This window comes from Phascolarctos cinereus, unplaced genomic scaffold (assembly GCF_003287225.1).
Source record: "Phascolarctos cinereus isolate Bilbo 61053 unplaced genomic scaffold, phaCin_HiC Scaffold_2;HRSCAF=192, whole genome shotgun sequence".
Classification (NCBI taxonomy): domain Eukaryota; kingdom Metazoa; phylum Chordata; class Mammalia; order Diprotodontia; family Phascolarctidae; genus Phascolarctos; species Phascolarctos cinereus.
The window spans coordinates 379576884-379590331 of record NW_027555625.1 but is presented as its reverse complement, the minus strand read 5'-3'; positions in this window follow the sequence as shown (position 1 = coordinate 379590331).

The following is a 13448-nucleotide window of genomic DNA, read 5'->3' as shown; positions in this document are numbered from 1 at the left end:
AAAGACGCTGCTATGTGCCTTTAACTACAGAAGTTTTAAGCCAAGTCAAAGTTCCTTATGACAAATTTGGTGCTTAGGTGGGCATGTGATTTTAGACTTCCTTCAGCCCCAAATTATTAATATGTAAATAAGTTCATTTTAATTCTGCAATGACTCTCTTATCTCTCCATAAATGGTGGGCGAAAATAACTTATTGCTAAAACCTTTCTTTTTAGATCCTCCTCCAAATCTATTTTTGCCTTAATCAAGGCAGGTTTAGAAATATTCCCTCCCATACGTATACCCATATATATAGTGAAGTACAGTAAGGTGGTGAGTAATAGTAAGTGTTGGTGTCTTAGGGATTTGTTTATCTCCAAGATTCAACTGTTAAAATAATTTAATGGTGTAGTTCTTTTCAGGTAACTTAGATCTTTCTTTTTTGAAAAGATAAAAATATTCCTTATACAGGTAAACACTTTCTATATCCAGTTTCTCTCATCAGATCCCCCACGTCATGACATGCTATTACTCACCCACCTTTACATATCTCTGTAATTAACTACCTCCCACCTTTCTTTGTCTTTCACAGTATTCTACCAGCTATTGGAACTGACATGTCCCAGAACTATAGAGAAGGAAGTGATTTTGAACCACCATTTAGTCAATCCCCTTGCCTTCAGGAATTATACTCTAGTATAAAGGGCTCCCCCGGGCCCCCTTCTCCTAATCCCCATATTTTGTTAGGTATTTGTTATTCTAAGACTATTTTTATACTAAATAATAAATGAATCATTAGCAGTTGTGCTGCGTCTTTCTTTAATTGCTAAGTGTGGAATTACATGCCTTGGTGGCATAGAAACAAATGCAAGGTTTTGGTTGGAAGGCTATTTAAAAGAATTACCTGCATGATTCTCACACCTGCAATTGAAAGAAAGTCTTGGGGGCAAATAACCTAATTTTGGGCCATCCATGGATTCTAAACTTTGATGTGACCACAATTTCTTGCCCATCTTGTGTGCTAAGGAAATCACTGGTCTTACAGCAATGGTCTTATTATGACTAAGACAGTCTAAAATTTCCCTCCTGTGCTTTAACTTTGAGTTAAACTGTTGAATTGTGTGCAGGTCTTAAAATTTTACCCCATAAGTAGTTGTATAATGATGCCAAATAAAGTGATTCTTTGCATTTATAAGCACTACTAGCTCTTAGGAAGCACGAAGACCTAAGCTAAAGGTTTTGTGGTCTTCTGGAATCATCTGGAATGGTAGAGGACTGCTATGACAATTCTTTCCAAGAACTGATAATTTTTTCTGGGATGAAAAATATGGTTGTATTTGCTTCCCCCCCCCCCCAGAGTTGTCCATACGATAGTTCATTGATGAGTCTCTAGAAGATGAAATAGAGGTCTACAACTGAGGTCATACAGTTTTTAGACAATGTTTTTACTCATGTTTTTTAAAATATTCTCCCCCAAATTATGGGGAAATACTATTTAGTTGTTTGCTCTTAGGCAAGTCACTTTATCATTCTGTGCCTTAGTCTCCTTGTCTTTAACAAGAAGGGCATAGACTAAGCAAGCTCTGAGTTCCCTTCTATCCCTTGATCCACTATCCTATGATTAAGGAAATTGTTCATTCTGGGTTTTTGTTATTTTTTTTTAAAGATCTAGCATAATTTCTTTACTGTAGTAATTTTAAAAGTAAGTTTAACCACAAGATTTATGGGAACCCAAATGTCAGTCCTGAGTTTTTCAAGTGTTAGATGGTGCTATTTAAAAGCGAAATGACTGGTCTCCTCTTCTTGTAATGGGTATATGTAATATAGTAGAAAGAATGCTGAATTTGGATTCCGAAGGATTTCATTCAAATCCTATTTACAAGTTGGGATAACTTAGGCAAGAAAAAGGGAAAAAGGACCTAGACCTGTGATTTCATTGGTATCGGGAACTTGTAGTTCAGGCAATTCCCTCCCCGCTGTAGATTGGCATCTTCTCTGCAATGTCTAATGTTTGAGAGTGGCTTCCCTATAGCACTGAGAAGTTGCCCAGGGTTGCACATCTAGTATGTGGCAGGGATAGATTTAAACACAGGTCTTCCTGGCTTTGAGGTTCATCTCTTCATCTACTACACCACATAGCATAGAAGATACTACCTTAAAATTTTCAGAAAGTCATGTAATCTTCTGAGCCTAAGTTGTTGTCCATAAAATGGGGATAATAATACTTTTATTACCTTTTGCACCAGGCTTTTATAAGGTTCAAATGAGATAACAGACATGAAAGTGGTTTTGTAAATTCTAAAGTCCTGTCCAACTCTCCTTGGATTCATTTGGGGTTTTCTTGGCAAAGATACTGGAGTGGTTTGCCATTTCCTTCTCCAGCTCATTTTACAGAGGAAGAAGCTGAAGCAAGTAGTGTTAAGTGGCTTGCCTGGGGCCACACAACTAGTAAGTATCTGAGGCTGGATTTGAACTCAGGCCTTCCTGACTCCTGGCTCTGTGGAACTCTATTCACTGCACCACCTAGCTACCCCTCACCACTTAGCTGCCCCTATATAAGCATGAGAACTTATTAATATGCTTTATACTGGAAAACTATCTCACCTACTTCTACACTTACAAACCTGTGATAGAGAGTAGCTCCTATTTCTATACTGATTTCTTTTTTCCTTCTAAGTTCTATTGATGTGCTTTGTTTTTACATTACAAACATTTACAATTCACCCCTACTCTATGAGAGGTCTTTTGTAAGAAAACAAAACAATTAAGCAAAATAAACACTACCGTGACCTCATTTGAATGTGTGTGCAACATTCCATAGAACCCCTACTTCTTTATTATTTAAAGAAAAATTTTAATTAATAAAAATCTTTTTTCTCTTTCTCCCACTTCTGAACTTATTAGAAAAAAAAAGATAAAAGAAAAATGAATTCCTTGAAATGAATATTCATAGTCAACCAAAATTAAGTCCCTCATTGGGTGTATACAAAAATATGTCATCCTAATCTTTTTTTTCCCCTCCCCAGTGTGCTTCTCTCATAATAATCTTGAGAGGTAGTTAGGTAAAATGTTATGACATTTCTACAAATGAGGAAACTGAGGTTCCTGAGAGGTGATAAATAGTATTTGCCCAAGATCACATGGCAAACATGTGCTAGAATCAGGACTCAAATCTGAGTCTTTTGCTCATAAGACTAGAGCCCTAGCCACTATACAACAGTGTTGGCAAATCTTTTCAGCAAACAAACCATGTCTATAACCAAACTGGGCTACGTGAAAGCTAAAGAAAGGGCCCCACCTATGCTATTTTAAAGAATTTGGGTTCATATTATTTCAAAGGTATTTGATGTAGATTTTGAGACATAGCATGTTATAGTGGGTAGAGCCCTGTCCTTGAAGTGAGGACGCCTCCTGTAAGTTCTGCCTAATGTCTGGATGCAATCATGGGCAAGCACTAACTTTTCACCTCTCAAACAGAGTCTGGTTTCTTCACTTGTCAAGACGGAATTTGATAAGCCTTGTGCTACATGTTATGCGGAAGGTTGTATGGAAAACATTATCTAAATGTAAGTTATTATTATAAATCCATTGTTGGACAAACCTAGAAATAGTCTCAGGGAGAAAAAGCATCCCACAGTGTACCACAAAACTGACAAAGGATACAATATTATCACTTTGTATCTGCTTCATGGATTTTTAAAAAAGTATTTAGAAATGAAGTTATTGTTGTTGCAATCTGGGTATTTAGGCAAGTTCCAGATTGAGGAGATTAAATTGGTGTATTACAATCTTTATATTTGGAGGGAGCATTGATATCAATGAGATTCAGTGGAATATTGATGTAATCGGTGTGTTTTCTCTGAACCTGAGATGTGTGTGTATGTGTGTGTGTGTGTGTGGGGGGAATCATTTGCACAGTAGAACACTAGTTAACAAAGAAAATTCTGAAATGAAATAGACAACAAATTGAATTCAACCTGAAGCTTAGCCTTTTAATTTATTTCCCCAAATCATCAGATCTGCCACATTGCTATTTAGTTTGGCAAAGCCACATTAAGTTGGCCAATATTTCTTAGTGTTACTCTATTTCTTTTCAGTCATTGCAGTAATCTCCTACTGTTAGACCAAAAGAATTCCACTCAACTAGGAGAGCACAAACATTTGTCTGTGGCCAATCAATTCATAGTTCCCTCCCAAAAATAGATTTCCTTTAAACCTCAACTAGAAAGGAATAGAAAGAATTCAATTTAATTTAGTTCAACAGACTTTGGTTAAGGTCTATTATATGTAAGGCATTGTACCAGACTCTTCGAAAACAAAGATAAAAAAAATGATAATCTCCTATTCTCCTGGGAGATATGGCATATCTAGTCTAGCTATTATGTCTAATAGGGGATATGACATGTAAGATTGGGTATGGGAAAAGCAAAAGAGGCTTTCACAGAAAGTGGGAAAACTTTATAGGGAAGGTGGCAACTGAGTTGAGCATTAGAGTAAAGGGACTCTCAAAACTAGAGATGAGGAAGGAGTATATTCCAGACATGAGGGCAGTCTGTACAAATGCAAGGAGATAGGAGATGGCATGCTGAATTCAAGGAATAGTTAGAAATTTCAGTTTGGCTGAAGCATAGAATGCATGAACTGAAGTGATGTGATATCAGGCTGGAAAGGTAGATTAAAGCCAGATTGTCCAGGGCCTTGAGTGCCAGGCTAAGGGTTTTTGTATTCTATTCTAAAAACAATAATCAACCACTGGAAGTTTTCAATGAAATGGATTACATGGTTAGATCTTTGCAGTAGGAGGATGATTTTTGGAAGCTGTTTGAAGAAGGATAGGAGAAGGGAGAGACCAGAGTCAAGGACATCAGTTACATGGCTATAGTCCAGGTGAGATGTGATAAGGATCTAGACAAGGATATGAGTGGAGAGAAGAGGACAGATACAAGAGTTCTTATGGAGGGACAATTGTCAGACTTTGAGAATGGATTAGATATCTGGGAGTGGGGGGGAGGGAGGAGATTAGAGAGAAAGAACAGTCAAAGATGACCTTGAATCTGTATGCCTGGAAAGATGATGGTACTCTCAACAAAAATAGGGACATTGGGAGAAAGGGAAGATTTAGAAGAGAAGACAATGAATTCAGTTTTGGACATTTTGCATTTGAGGTGCCAGCAGCATACACTGGTAGAGGCAATTGGTGATTTGGGATTATAATACAAAGGAGAGATCAGAGTTGGATATATTGTTTGGAAAGTCATCTGTGCAGATATAATAATTGAATGCATTGAAGATGAAATCAGTGAGGAAGAGACGACAGAGAAAAAAAGAGAAGATGGCCTATAAGAGAGTTTTGGAAAAAAGGTAGATAGAAGCCAGAGGAGAGGGATAAAATATACTGAGGAGGAGCAGTTACATGGAGGAGGAGAGCCATGTACGGACAGTGTGATAGAAGTCAAGAGAGCAGAGACTACTCCATAGAGCCAGACTTAGGGATGTAGAGTTGGAGGGGACCTCAGAGGTCATCTGACTCAACCTCCTCATTTTAAAGATAATGAAATTGAGGCTAAGGGAGATTAAGCGTCTTGCCAAAGGTCACATAGTTAATAACTGACAGAGGTAGGAAAAAGCCATGTCCTCTGACTTAAGAGCCATTGCTTATTCTATTGTACTACAGAAAAGGCAGCTCGCAATATAGAATCCTGCAGAAGGGGCAAGGGTATAAGCACTGAGAAATGCTATTAGATTTAGCAACCACAAGGCAATTGGTGGCCCTTTATTCAGCAGCTTCAGCAAAGTGATGGGGTTAAAAGTCAAGGAGCAAGGAGTTAAGGAGTGCTAAATGGGTAGTGAGGAAGTAGAGGCATGAGTATAGGAATATATGTATATACATATATATATAAATATATATAATATATATTCCTCTTTCTAGGAACAGAATAGTGAAAGAGAGGAGAAATACAACACAATAGCTTGACATGATAGCAGGGTCAAGTAAAAGTTTTTAAAGAATGGAGGCATGTTTATAGGCAACTGGAAAGGAGCTAGGAGCTAATGGGAAATTGAATATGAGAAAAAAGGAAATAATCAATGAGCAAAGATTTTAGAGGAGACTGGAGTACATAGAACCAAATGCACAAGTAGATAAGTTGTTATTGATTAGTTGAAGGACTACTTCATGCAGAGACTAGAGGAAAAAACCTCAAAGTGGTTCAAAAAGATAAAAGAGGGGGCAGCTAGGTGGTGTACCACTAGTGGATGGAGCCTCAGCCCTGAAGTCAGGAGGACCTGAGTTCAAATGTGACCTCAGACACATAACACTCACTAGCTGTGTGACTCTGGGCAAGTCACTTAACCTCAATTGCCTCCCCCCCCCAAAGATAAAGAGGTTTTGATATGTAAAATAGAAGGGCAGGGGAAGAAGTGAAAATGAATTCCCTCAATCATCTCAGTAAAGTAGGAGTTAAAGTTGTCTGCTGTGACAGACCGGTCTTGGACTAATTTAAGAATTGAGGAAAGAGGAGAGTGTTTGGAATAACTGTCAAGGGATTGTAATAGAGTCAATCCATCAGATATGAACTAAACAGACTCTGCGGCCTGATTTTTTTTTTTTAAGCTTTTGGATGTATGAACTAGTGCTTATGTCAATTTCCTTGATTACGTACCAAAAATTGGTCAGTTCAAATTTCTTCAATTGTAGTAACTTTTGCTTGGTTGGATGTCTTGCCAAGTTTTACTCTCAATTGCTTCTCTCTGTGAGATGATTTTGCTGAAGTGGGAAGCATTCTGAAGGAGATATAAGAGATAGCATGTGTTAGACAAGTCAAACCATCTTAATTATTGCCTCCCCTCAGACCTGAATGGAGACAGTCTAGGTCACTAAGCCCAAGAGCACTGAAAACAGTAGTTTCCTCTCTTCCCTGCCCCTCTCTCTTTCTTTCCTTCCCTCCCTCCCTCCCTCTCTCTCCCTCACCTCCCTGCACCACCACACACTATGTCTGTTTTCAGCCCAGCTCTGAAACCACCACCTAGGGTATCAACCCATCGTGAAGATGAGACCTAATAATTTCATCTGGGGCTGTTGCAGCTCTTGCCTCTTCAGCAGCCACAGCTACTGACAACTGGGAAAAGAAAGTTTTTCCCACCAAATTTCAAAAGAGGCTCATCCTCTGAAATGGATTCACTTTTGTAGTGGAAATAACATTAAAAAGGAAAAGCATTACCACCTGCTTTGCTTCTGTACCCTAAGGACCATTGGGCCTTTGCATCTTACTTGCAAGTGAAACCTCTTATATCTGTTGTCTCTTCCTGCTAGAATGTGAGCTCTTTGATAGCAGGGACCATCTTGCTTTTCTGTTTGTATCTTAGTGCTAAGCACAGTGGCTTGCACATAGTAAGTGCTTAATAAATATTTTTCACCAATCAATCGATTGATTGATTAATTCACTCATTTATAATAATCCATCACATTTATAAGATTTTTCAAATGAATATATATTCTAATCTGATGTTCCCTTTGGCAGCCATCTCTCTGCATTTGGCAGTAAATCACATCTGTGGACTAAGGTATTTTCTGGGCCCTTTTTCTTCTCCTTGTTGTGGCAATTAATTTACATTGGTTAAATTCCTGCACAAAAACATTCCAATCAATGATGATATAATTTCTGTTGTCAATTTCCTATTTTTGATTGTCCATTACTTGTTTAAATAATTGAAGATTGAATTGTTTCAATTGAATTCCATAATAGTTTTCCCCTTTATAATTTTCTCCTTCTGATTTTTAACACATTCTAATCTTAGTTCTGATAAGTCCATGGTCTAACTCTACATAGACAATGGATTCAAAGAGAAGACCTATATCAACAATGTGTTTTTTATCCTTGCTTGTTAAAATATGACCTATTTTATTTTTAATGTTGTTTTTTGGTGCTCATCATGTCCAGATCCTACCAATTCTTTTCTCAGAAATTTAAGGCATTAAGAAATAAAAAGGAAAGGACAACAGACAGAAGAAAAATAGTAAAGATTTGCAAAAAATTGTATAGCAAACTCTTCTATTAAGAACAGTGGAACCACCACATTTGAATCTTAACATCATAGTTCCAGGTTGTTTTTTTTTTTATGTAGGCAAAGTAGAACTAGAAGTAATAGAAATAGTAGAAGCAGAAGAGAACGAAGATGGGGAAAGCACCTGAATTGAACCAAGTATGTGTGGAGGACAATTCATGCTGAAGGCAACACAATTATGAACACATTGAACAACAAATAGACAAGGTTTCTGAAAAAGGGAAAGATACTAAAAGCTTGGAAAATGTTTTGACTTTATTAATAATGAAAAAGGGTGCCTAAGAGAACATCAATGCTTAGTGTATCTACCTGTATATTTGGGTTGTCTATCTATGAATGGAGGTTGTCCTCCATGAGGGTATTGATAGGGAACAAATAGACATTCTCTCTCTCTCTCTCTCTCTCTCTCTCTCTCCTCTCTCTCTCTCTCTCTCTCTCTCTCTCTCTCTCTCTCTCTCTCTCTCTCTCTCTTTCCCTCTCCTCCCCCCATTTCCAGTCATACCATTGACTGAAAGGGGCAAAGAAGACAAGATCTTACCGAGTTTATTGTTTGTTGATGATAAAAAAAGCATTTGGTTTGGAACTGTAAATCTTAAAAGCTTTTCTCCAACAAGATGTCTTCCATGCACATGTCAAAATCATACATGATTTCTTATAAGTGTAACAATATAGATAATTTCATTCAATAACCATTATCAAAAGCCAGTCTAAAGACTGTCTTTGTATACCCACCAAAGATGTCTGTCATTGTCATGGAAAATGTTTAGCTCAGAGTCCAAATGGAAGAAAGATTCTCTGTTGATAGTGACAACTTTTAAGAGTTGAGAGCACATTCTAAAAAGATTATTTGGCTATTTCTGTATATCAGTTATTTTTATTTTTACATTGACTATGACATTGTGTATTTTTCCTAGGTATAGACTAGTAGATAGATCTCCAAACTGAAGGCAAGCATCTGGTTAAGGGAATGTTCCTTAAAATGCAGGCCTTGGGAATCCACTAGAATTATAATAGTAAAAGAGTAATAATAATATGTCAAGGAAGTATGATGGATATAAAGACATAAAAAATGTTGAGGGATAAAAGATAACTCAAGAGGGCCTGAAGATAAATCAACAATGAACATCAAAGACCCAAAGGTAGAGAAATCATTATTTTGTTTTTGTTTTTTGCTTTTTTAAATTTAGGGCTTACAATTTGATCAGGCCTTATTCTTGACTTAGAAAAATATTAAATGAGGACTCACAGTGAACCCTCTGCTGATAATAGGCATAGCAAACAAGCAAGCAGATAACTTGGGGTGGGGGGGGGAGAGAGAGAGGCATGCAGCTGAGCTATTGTGGAGCTCCTGGTCTAGGAAAAGAGATAAGACACATACATATATGAAGAGTAAACCAATCACACCCAGGAGATTCAGATCTTTAATCAGTGATTGGAGAAACACACCCTTGAAAGTATAGCAAGTGGGCGTTCTCAAGAAATATTCAACACTGGACAAACAATGGACAAAAATATCATTTTGCAATTAGTTGAACAACATAAGGAATATAAGATCTTTCTCTGCTTATCGAATGTTGATTATGAAAAAATGCTTCAGTGTAGCAAAATGCCACTTTACAGACTCCTCCCCCTACAATAAAGTGCCTTCATTGCCATCCGCATTTTTCAAGATTATGTGAAAGATAGGGACTTGACCTATGATTTCAATGGCATGAAAAATTCTCAGATGAGGAAATGCCTTTGACCAATGCAGGTCAGCACCTTCTCCTCAGTTTATTACCTTGGAGGAATAAATGACATTCTCAGAGTCAAACAGTCAGTATGCCTCAGAGGCAGGACTTTAACCCAGGTTTTCCTGATTCCAAGGCTATCTTCCTATCTCCTTAATACTAGGGTTGCCTGTCACTTAATAGAGATAACAATTTAAATAACCTTGTTCAATGATCCTCTGATGGTGAAAGTAGAACATAAAACAGTATACTCACCATAAGTGTTTACCAGTGTAAAGGGACACAGCATAGAATCCAAATCAAAAAGAGATTCCCTGTGAATGGTGAGCTCCTTGAGATACTCCTATTTGTGGCTGTCATTGTGTTAGATTTCATGAAGCCCTGGAACATTACAGGGAAGAGTACTGTAATCACGCAAAGGAGTTTGGTCTAACAATCCACAGAGTACAGGCCAGTTAGATGAAGAAACTCATTCTTCACACTAAAATATACATTTGGATGGATACCTTATAGAGCTTGGCCAGTATGTATATCTGCGAGAGATAGTATAGATGGACAATTCAGAGTTGAACAAGAAGAGGAGGACAAGGAAATGGAAGACTTCTCAGGAAACTGCAAAACTTCTTTAATGATGGCAAGCTTCTCAAGAAAACAAATTTATAATACTCACAATTTCACCATTGCTGTTCTATGGCAGCAAAACATGGAATAGTCATACAAGAATTAAAAATGAATATTGTGTAGAGAGCAATAGAAAGGCACAGGCTAGTTGTGAGTAGGTAATACATGATTGATAAGGAATTTTAGAAAATAACAGAAGTAAAAAAAAGGAATTGCATGATGGGAAGGATCTGGTCACATGATGAGGGGGAGGGACAGTAGACAGTTAGCTAGAGTGCTCCACAGATACCCTAGCAATTCCAGGAAAAATGGAAGAAGGCCTACAACACATTGAGCGGACCCTCTGTGACAGACTTGAGGGAAGACATGAGCAGGAGTCACAGAGGAAGGGCAGCCATGTATGGGTTATGATTTGCATATTGGAGTGAACTTCCAGATCAGTGAGATGAAAGATCTCTTTGAGAATTTGACCTAGTAATACTGCTGCTGTACCACCACCAGTAATCAAATCAACAAGTATTTATCAAGTAACTACTATGGGCTGGATACTGTATTTGGTGCTGGGGGCATGAATACAAAAATGCACTAAGAGCTCACATGCTACTGCAAGAAACTTAAAAAACAAAAGTGTGTATTGATACTTTGTTTTCTTCTTAATGGGGTTAGTTTTGTGCTGAACTAGTCATTCACAGTATCTCTTAACCAGCTCCTTGTGGGTCAGTCTATTTATAATAAGAGAAATTCTTTGTTAAGCATCTACTTTTTTTTTTGTTTGTTTTTTTAGGCAATTGGGGTTAAGTGACTTGCCCAGGGTCACACAGCTAATAAATGTCAACTGTTTGGTCTGAGGCTGGATTTGAACTCAGGTCCGCCTAACTTCAGGGCCAGTGCTCTATCCACTGCACCACCTAGCTGCCCCTGCTGTTTTCATTGCACTATGTTACATGCTGGGAAGATACAAACTTTAGATAAGATAAAATCCCTACCCACACAGAATTTACAAGTTAATAGGGCCATTAGTTACCAATCTAGATACTTTTTAATATATACTGTTATATGATAAGGACACTAGAGGTAAGACAGAGGGAAGGTCACAGCTGTTAGAGATCAGTGGACTATAAAAGATAATTTGGATTACAACAGGCAGAAAGAATATCCTGAGCAAATGTACAGGTAATAATAATAATAATAATAATAATAACAATAACAGCTAGCATTTATAGAACCCTTAATATGTGCTAGGAGTTGTGCTGAGCACTTTATAAATATTATCTCATTTGATCCTTGTGATAATCCTGGGAGGTAAATGCTGTTTACTATCCCTATTTTTTGGTTGAAGAAACTGAGGTAAACAAAGGTTAAATGACTTACCCAAGATTACACAGCTTGTTAGTGTCTAAGACTGGATTTGAACTCAGTTCCTTCTGACTCCAGGGCCATCACTATATCTACCGCATCACCTAGCATATGGGGTGCCAGGGTATGTTTGGGGCTTGGGGTTGGATCATAATACAGGAAATAGATTTTGGAAGGCTTCAAATACCTGTCAGACAAAACTGTTGTCCGAGATTAGGGGAAGGGGTGTTCTATTTGTGGCCCTAGGACTTTATGTGGTTCTTTGGCCATTGTATCGAAAGTGATGTTATGGCTTTGGAAAGAAACCGTGGTGCGTTAGAAAGTGCTCTGGATCTGGAGTGAGAGGACTTGGTTTGAGTCCTGGCTTTGCTGCTTTCCTCTTATACGATCTTAGGCAAATCAGTTCATCTCTCTTGGCCTCAGTTTCCTTATTTGCAAAGCAAAGGTATGGAAATGAATAATTCCTAAGGTCCTTTCAATTGAGGGGTGTGCTGGTAAATGTTTAACAACCAACTCTCAGAACAAAATATGGAAATAATACACACAAAATAATTTTAAGTTTAATCTGCATGATTAACATTCTCTATACTACTTTCTTAAGTTTAGAAAAGCAATAAAAAGTGAATTAAGCCCTGATTTATAGTGAGTGCTGATTTCTGGTGTCTAAATATAAAGGCTGAAAATTTAACAGTAGGCTCTATAAAGCAGTTAGGAGCCGGCTCCAGCACACTCCTGCTTCCATCTCTCCATCCCATAATTATGCTCCAAAATAATATTTAGTATTGATAGCTAGCATTTATATAGTGCTTTAAAGATTGCACAATACATTACAAACATTATCTCATTCTATCCTCATGATAACCCTTGGAGGCAGGTGCTATTATTCTCCCCATTTTGCAGATGAAAAAACTGAGATGGATGGAAGTTAAATGATTTGCTCAGGGTCATGAAACTAGTAAGTGTCCAAGGCCTGATTTGAACTCAGTTAAGTGACTTGCTCAGGGTACAGCTACTAGTAAATGTCTGACAGAAGATTTGAATTCAGGTCTTCCTCCCTCTAGGTCCAAAGCTCTATTCACTTTGACACCTAGCATGCCTCTTCATGTTCTACCATTTACCAGTCCTTCTAGAGGACAGTTTCAGGTCTCATATGCTATGAGTCTGTACAAAATATTCTGACTTTCAGTGCTAACCAGCTAACAGTATTGATCGAGTTCCGATAGTTACATGTGATTTTGATGTTGTCTTGGGCACCATTAAAGATGGAAGCCCTTTAACCTTAAGGTTGTGAGTAAAATACTTTGGCAATGCATTCTTTCAGCTAGACTGAAGACAACTACATTTGTCAAAAATTTACATGGTTCAATGTAGTTTAATCTGGGTAAATTTATAGTAAAGGTAAACTTGAGAGAAATGTCGACAGTTGTTTTTATCACCTGCACTCATTAGCAGCAACTCCTCATTTTCTAATTAAACAGGGTAATTATAGAGAGTGCATATACACACAATTATGTGAGAGGGAAATGGAGTTATGTCAGTGTCATGATTAAGGTGTATAATTACTGCCTGTATTAAAGAACCTGCACAATCTAGTGAAGAAATGTCTTGGAAAGACAATAAATTGGAATCTTCTTTTAGTGCTATTGTAGTTAGAGGATTAACAGGACCAGCCCTCAGCATAATTATGAAGGAGGTGAA